This window comes from Lepisma saccharinum, chromosome 29 (genome assembly GCF_977018435.1).
Source record: "Lepisma saccharinum chromosome 29, izLepSacc3.1, whole genome shotgun sequence".
Lineage (NCBI taxonomy): Eukaryota > Metazoa > Arthropoda > Insecta > Zygentoma > Lepismatidae > Lepisma > Lepisma saccharinum.
The window spans coordinates 5,204,014-5,212,421 of record NC_139257.1 but is presented as its reverse complement, the minus strand read 5'-3'; positions in this window follow the sequence as shown (position 1 = coordinate 5,212,421).

Genomic DNA, 8,408 nt, shown 5'->3' with positions numbered 1-8,408 from the left:
CTGAGAATTAAGCTAGCTCGAGGAAAATTCTGAGAAATTTAGCTGGCTCGGGAATTTCCAGTCAGTGACTCTGGTGGGAATTCTGAGAATTAAGCTAGCTAGAAAATTCTGAGAAATTTAGTTGGATCGGGAATTTCCCATCGTGGGAATTCTCAGAAATTAAGCTAGCTCGGGAATTTTCCATCAGGGTCACATGACCCCTTGCTGATTGGTTGAGAATGCATATATATATGTTTCGCTCGAGTTATGCTATCAGTTGTTAAAAAGCAGCTGTCATTGAGAGTAGTTATAAGGAAATTTTTGTGAGAGCAATTGTGAACATATATACAATTACTTAATACACTAAGGCATAGACCTGTCTCTCCAGTAATATAAATAAAATACTAGCACCCAAAATATTTTGCAATTTTGATACACTTGGGTATAGACTTGTCTCTCCAACAAAATGTATATAAAATAAACAATACCCAAAATAATTTACTATTCTTAATATACTTAAGCATAGATTAGTTTATATTCACTTTTTAAAAAGTGTTTGTGCTAAATATATTATTTCCAAGTGAGATTTAAATATCGATACCGTCTAGAATTGTAGTATATCCACAAAAATTTATATATAAATACCAAATAAAAAAACAATGGCTAAAACTGAATGCCCCAATTGTGGTAAATTCGTATCCAAAACAAATATGTCAAAACACCAGGCAATATCCACCGGTCAACCGAAAAATCCTCTAATACCAACCCAACCATGTCCCTATTGTGAAAATGCTATTAGCATACACAATATGAACAGACATAAGGAGAGTTGTGAATTTCAACCATCAACCAGCCAGACAAATTCTAGAAAAAGAGAAGCAGATATAGCTTCAACTGATGGCCCTGAATCAAAACATAGCAGATCTTCAACCACAACTAGTGCTATGGCTTTCGGTGGTCGACTCAATGATTACTCCTTCGAATCGGAGCCACGCTGTGATATTAATAATTTCTTGAAGAACATAAAATCTTCAATAATATAACTCCAGAAAAATAAACCTAAAAATAAATCTATTAAGTTTTATATCATCCTATTCTCTGAATATGAGAAACCTGATGAAACACGTCATATATGTCACCATTGTACCAAGACTCAGAGTCTATATTTGAGTGATATAGATAATTTGGAACAAATCTATGTCCAGCTTATCGACACATTGCTGACAAAACATGAGCAATTTGAGGCCAAAGAATCTGGTTGGAAATTGTGTAGACTGGAACTGAAAATAAGTCAATTCTCACCTCTCTCTACTTCTACCTATGTCCCCTTCCAGTAGATATTCAGAACCAAAAGGTTGAGTATGCTATGTCGGGTATCGAGTATCCTGTTGCTATATCCGATATAGCAAAATTTAAAAATTGGGTGCGAAATCCCTTGGCAATCAATATATATGCCTATACAGCACACAGCAATTTTGTATATCCTCTCAGAATAAGCACCATCGATGATGACAATGCTACTGTCATAAATTTGTTACTTATCTCAGATGACAAAAATTTCCATTACTGTCTTATTCACAATCTTTCTAGTCTGGTTAGAAGCCAAATAACCAAATATCTCGAGGAAATCAAGACTTGCATGGGTGTATGATTACATTTGATAATTGTATTCAACAGAACTATAGCAAATTGAATAATCCAGAATTTGCTACCCAGAAACTTGAAGAGCACAAAAAATATTGTTGTGAGAACAAATCTGTGCGTATGATTATGCCCAAAGCAAATAAGGTTGAGAAATTCAAACAACACAAGGCCCTGTACGAGCATCCAGCTATAATAATAGCAGATTTTGAGACATTTCTTAAACCATTCAACTATTCAGACCCTGATCTTGAAATCTCTTTGACTACACCTCATGAGCTCCATGAGGTTTGTAGTTATGCTTATATAGTTGTGTGGCACAATTCATCTAAACCCAATGAGCCTTATGTATACCAAGGACCCGATGCTGTTAAAACATTTTTTTCCAAAAAATAAAAAATAAATGAGGGAAATTGGTGTGGTATTTTGTGTTAAACCCTATTATCTGCTGCTGAAAAGCAATTATATGATGCTACTGAGATTTGCCCACAGTGCAATTCATATTTTACAGATGATAATAAGAAAGTTTATCACCATTATCATTTCACAGGAGAAAATTTGGGAGTTTTGTGTAATAGTTGTCTCAAAATACAGAAAGAAAAAAATTTGTCACCAATTTTTTTCATAATAGCGAACATAGAAGTGTTAACAGAGAATCAGGAGAGATATATGAGTCTCAGCAAAACAGTAAAGATTCCTGGTGGTGGCATTATTAAGATAAGATTCCTGGACTCCATGCGATTTCTCTCTCGCTAGCAAACTATCTGATGACCAGTTCCAAATTACAACTAATAGTTTTCCTGGATTGGGCATAGAACATATTAGACAAAAAATGGTATACCCATATGAATCTGACTGACCATACTAAATTTGATGATGAGTCTCTTTCTCCTCAAGGTAAGTTTTATAGCCAACTTAGAGAACAAAATATCACAGATCAGGATTACCATAATGCTGAACTGATGTGTGAGAAATTAGGGTGTAGGACACAGGGTGACTACCACGATGCCTATCTAAAATTGCATGTGACAATCCTTGCTGACGTATTCCAGGCTTTTAGAAAATTGCCTATTCCAGCACATTTTTATACCCTCCCTGGGTTAGCATGGCCAGCTATGTTGCTCAAAACAAAAATCGAACTGGAGCTAATACAGACGTGACATGCTTCTCTTCATAGAGAGAGCCGTACGTAGGGGCATGGTACAATGCACACAAAGCTATGCGAGGGCCAACAATACACATATGACAGAATATAACCCAGATAAATCCTCCAGCTATATATTCTATGCAGATGTAAATAATTTGTATGGTTATTCGATGATGCAGAAACTCCCTTATGGTGGTTTCGAGTGGATGGATCCCACATCAATAGATATCCAAAATTTTGATGACACCGAGTATGGTCTCTTTGCCGAGGTGAATCTTGTTTTCCCTTATAATTTACACAATCTGTGTCCTGATTTGTCACCAGCTCCTGAGTTTAAGTGCCCACCTGAATCAAAACAGAAAAAGCTTCTGATGACTCTCGAGTCTAAAGAGAGATATGTTATCCACTAAGATTCTTGATGGACAAGGGGGTCAATATACAACCTTAGTGACAATGAAGTTCGACCAGTCACAAATATAGGAGTGCGTTGTGAAAGAAGGAGAACACATGCATATGCTGAACATATTTTATTCAGCAGGCTACATGGAACAAAGGAAAACATAAATTTCCGCTGCAACGCAGCAATGTATGGTGTTCACATAAAATAAAACATTTTCGTCCGTCTACACGTGACATTAAAGTTCGACCACTGTTAGAGGGGATCCTGTTTACCATGGTGTGACGCCGCCCCGTCGGCGAATAACTGTGGCAATGCGTCGGGGCATGCTGCGGACGAGTCGTTCAAGGTATTCCACATCGATGCGGTGCCATTCCTCCTGCAGGCAGGCGATAAGAGCAGCCACTGTCGTGGGTCCCCTCTGTTACACACGTCGCTTAAGAACACGCCACACATTCTCAATGGGCGAGAGGTCGGGACTCGATGGTGGCCATGGCAGAGTTCGCACGTGATGGCGAGTCAACCATTCTCTTGTCAGCCGCGCTGTATGAGGCCTGGCATTGTCGTGTTGAAAATGAGACGCCGCCTATGGAACAGGTGCCTTCGCACTGTGGGAAGATGCCGCTCCAGTATGCGTGTATAGGCGTGTGCATTCGCAATGCCCTCACAGACGTGTAGTGGGCCAACCCCAGATGCCATCATGCATCCCCATACCATCACTGACGCAGGTTTCTGTACCCGACGTGCATAACATTTTGCTTCATTCTGTTCCTCCTTCCGACAAATGACTGTTTTCCGTATTTTCCCGTACACAACATTGAAAATGGATTCGTCCGTCCACAAAACCCTGTTCCACTGCCGAAATGTCCATCCCCGGTACATTCGTGCCCACCGTAGTCGATTGCCTTTGTTCAACATGGAAAGGAAGGGTTTACGTTTCGCCTTGTACACTCGGTAACCGCATCGCTGTAGGTAATGGCGAATGGTTCTGGTTGACACTTCAATGTGAAAGCGTTCTCGAGTCCACAGTCGTAATTCGGCCACAGAAACATGATTGTTGGTCTGGATATAGCTCCTAAATATCCGTAGGTCACGCATGCTTAGCAGGCGTTTTCGACCAGGGGTCTTACCTGGCTCTGTAGTACCCGTATTTTGGTGGTGTTCGATGATGCAGTGGACGGTTGACTTGGGTAAGTTCAGTTGGCGCCCTATTTCCCGTTTACTGAGTCCATCCCGTTGCAACTCTACCACTCTTCTCCTCACGGTGTTGTCAATAGGTTTGCCCCTGGCCATGGTGATGATGCACTGCGGTTCCTCGGTGCACAGCAGGCGCTTATATACGGTAGACTCCCTTATCGTGTCAGCGACGTCATGCTTCCGTCGAATGCGCCACTATCTGGAATTTACCGTATGGGTCTGGTGCCTGGTCGAAGTTCAATGTCACGCGTATAGTTACCGTTTTCGTTCTTTACGTGACCTTGGGTGCAACATGCTGGGATCACGATTCTTGCCTGCTCACACGCCTCCTCTTACACACATGCGTCACTTCTGCGGGTCACCCATTCTCTGTGCATTTAATCACGTATTCTTTCTGGTCGAACTTCATTGTCACCAAGGTTGTAGTACAAATTCAAAGGGTCATTAGTTTTAGGCATTTGGAGTGGTTGAAGCTTTATATTGAAACCAACACAAGACACAGAAGAGCTGCCAAGTCAGATTTGGATAGGGACTTCTATACATTAATGAATAATGCAGTCAATGGTAAGACCATGGATAATATTAGGAAGCGCGTAGATGTGAGGCTGGTATCCGATCAAATAAAATGTAATAAATTGGTGAGAAATCCAAGATTCAAATCACACAAAATATATAATGAAGATTTGCCACTTTTCCAAATGGAGCAGGCAATACTCAAATTCAACAAACCAATCTTTGTGGGATCTGCAGTACTAGATATGTCTAAGCTACATATGCTGGAGCTCCACTACAATACAAAAAAAAACTATTATAAGGATGACATTTCACTCCTGTATATCGATACAGATAGTTTTGTATATTACATCAAAACACGTAATCTGTATGAAGCTATAAAACATCCTGAGTTGCTTGATTATTTTGATATATTTTCATATAATCATAATTTTGGTATCCCCTCCCACAACAAAAAGGTACCGGGCAAACTAAAAGATGAGAAAAATAGTGATATTATTATAGAGTTTATCGGATTGCGAGAAAAAATATATGCAATTAGATCAGAGAAAAACACTATTAAAAAAGCCAAGGGAGTTGGTAGAAGCATAGTAGAGAACAAAATTTCGTTTGATGATTATTATCACTGCCTCACAACCAAGTCTCCCAAATTAAGGTAGGAAAGGAGAATCCAAAGTGTAGCTAACATATTGACTACAAATAAAGTGAGGAAAATTGCCCTGCATTCAGAGGATGACAAGAGACAGATTCTCTCATGTAATATACACACATTGCCATGGGGTCACTATTGCCTGGGAAATAAGAACCAAGGTGATATTTGTCAATAAAATAACCATGAATCTGTTTGGGTTTAGAAAACAAGCTATGGAAGAACCTGTTTAAATAGCCCCACCAAATCTCACTGACATTTTGTCTAAACTAAATGGACTGCTAATTATCAACTTGAATGGTATCCTAACAGAATATGAGGGGCAGTCAAATGAAAACCGAACACCCACCATAAAACACATTCCTCAAAAAGTTGACAATACTGTTGTTACATATCGATACTGCCATCTGTAGGGTAGGAGAAATGCATAGTGAAAATGCACAGGTCCACACAGTTGCTTCATCATTGCTCAGGAGGTGAGCGTAGTGAAAAGTGTGTTTCACCATCATTGGAAATGGAGGCAAGCAAAGAAGAGCAGAGTGTGGTTCGTTTCTTGGTGGCTGAGGGTGCTGGAACACGCGAAATTCATCGTCGCATGTCTGCAGTGTATGGCGAACACTGCACGTCCCTGACAAGTGTGCACCAGTGGCAGAAGAGATTCCGCGAAGGACGCACATCACTGCAAGACGATCCGCGCCCGGGACAGACCCATCGAGCCATTACACCTGATGTGATTGCGAGGATCCATGGTCTGATCCGGGAAGACCGACGATCACAGAGGAAGAAATTCGTGTTCAGGTTGGCATTAGTCATGGCTCTGTGCATGCCATTATCAAAGATCACCTGCAGTTCCGAAAAATTTGCGCACAGTGGGTTCCGCATCAACTGACGGAGGGACAAAAGATTGACAGAATGACTGCATGTCTGAGTCATTTGCAGCGGTACCACGAGGAAGTGTATGCGTTTCGGTAACGTATCATCACAGGGGACGAAACGTGGTTCCACCAATCGAAACACGTCGATTCTCCCCCGCTAAAGAAATTCAAGGCTGCAGAAACTGCGATGCGCCATAAAGTCTAAACGTCCTGGAATGCTGTCGGACGGAATCCTCCTTTTGCATGAAAACGCCCGTCCCCATACTGCAAATCTGGTGAGGGATAAGCTTCAGACATTTGGCTGGGAAACGCTTGAACATCCTCCGTACAGCCCCGATATTTCCCCTTGTGACTTCCACATTTTTGGTGACCTCAAGAAAGGAAGTGCAACAGTGGGTGAGGTTGCGGATCCGTCAGCGACCTAACTCTTTCTTCAAGACTGGAATTGATCGTCTCGTCTCCCAGTGGGATAAATGTCTTACAACTTGTGGCAATTACTTTTGAATGAAAGAAACTCCATTGTCACTTTGTAGCGGGTCTTCAGTTTTCATTTGACTGCCCCTCATACAATGATGATACTGGTAAAATATTTTATATTTTCAAAAACAATTAAATTATTACAAATTCCCCATTGGTGGGAAACTAAAATTCACCATAAATCCTGAGAATAAGGGTGAGATAAAAATATTTACTGGGAGTAATATCTATCGTATTAAATATGATAAGATGGATACTGTCACTACATATGATATATCTGCAAATGATTGTCTGTATATAGAGTTGCGGGGAAATTATGATAAACTCATACCTCTGTTTATAGCGTTGAAAATAACCTATCCTATAATAAATAAACATCACCACAATGCCTAATGATATTTTTGGTCATACAAAACACAATGATCACACCCATGAGATTCTTGTTCTCGATATTAGTCAAAAAATTACGCACTGATCTGCTCAGCATCACAGGAAACTCTCAACTCTAGTCTCCAATCCGAGATAGAAAGCCTCCAGTGTCAGTGTCTGGATCCCATTCTCAAAATCGATGCCGAACTCAAATCCCTGCTGCAAAAATATACCAATTTGGCCTCAATGGACAATCTTCAAAACTTTGAGGAGAGTGTAGGTAAATTAAAAAATGAGCTTGAGATATTTCGACAAGCCCAGACCACCAATGCAGAACAACTGTAACAACAATTAAATGATGAAACAAACAATATTCACACAGAACTACAAGCCATCATCCAGAGTATCAAAACTCAAGAAGATTACGATAGTGTAATTGCTGATTTGCGAGAGCCGTTTCAATGCTTTGAGATTCCAACACTCGAAAAAATAAAAATTGAACTACAAACAGATGAGCTGCACACAGCTATAACTGAAGTCCACGTCTAACTTCAAATATTGGAAAATTTTATAAACAATCTACCCTCCTCCAGTGAACTAAATGTCATTGCTCGTAATGTTACCAACATCAAACTCCAGCTTGAGACTTACGAGGATTTACGAGACCATAGCCCACATTGAGGATACTCTGGCAAACCATGAAAAACGAACTAACAAGTGTGCAGGAAACATTGGAATCAAAATTACCTGGCATCAATGAACCTTTGAATATAATCCATCAACAGATTACTAACCTGGAAAATCTAAACACTGAATCTGAATTATCCCGTTTCCATCATGACATACAGAAAAAATTGGAAACATTGCAGCAATCAATACCTACACAAAATGACATAACAAAACTCCAAGATGCCCTGAGTACTGTAGCTGATGCCACTGAATTAGATGCTGTAAAAAAAGCCCTGACGACACTCCAAAATACTGTAGCTAGCTTACCTACTTTTCAGGAACTGAGAGCTGTAAAAAGAGTAGTAAATCGAATACTCAAATCTGAGGATATCAAAAATATCCAGGTGGTAATTGCACAAATCCACAAAACTATTGCCACTTTGCCCACCAACCAGATCGTCAGTGAACTTCACTCACTGTTTATGGAAATTAGAA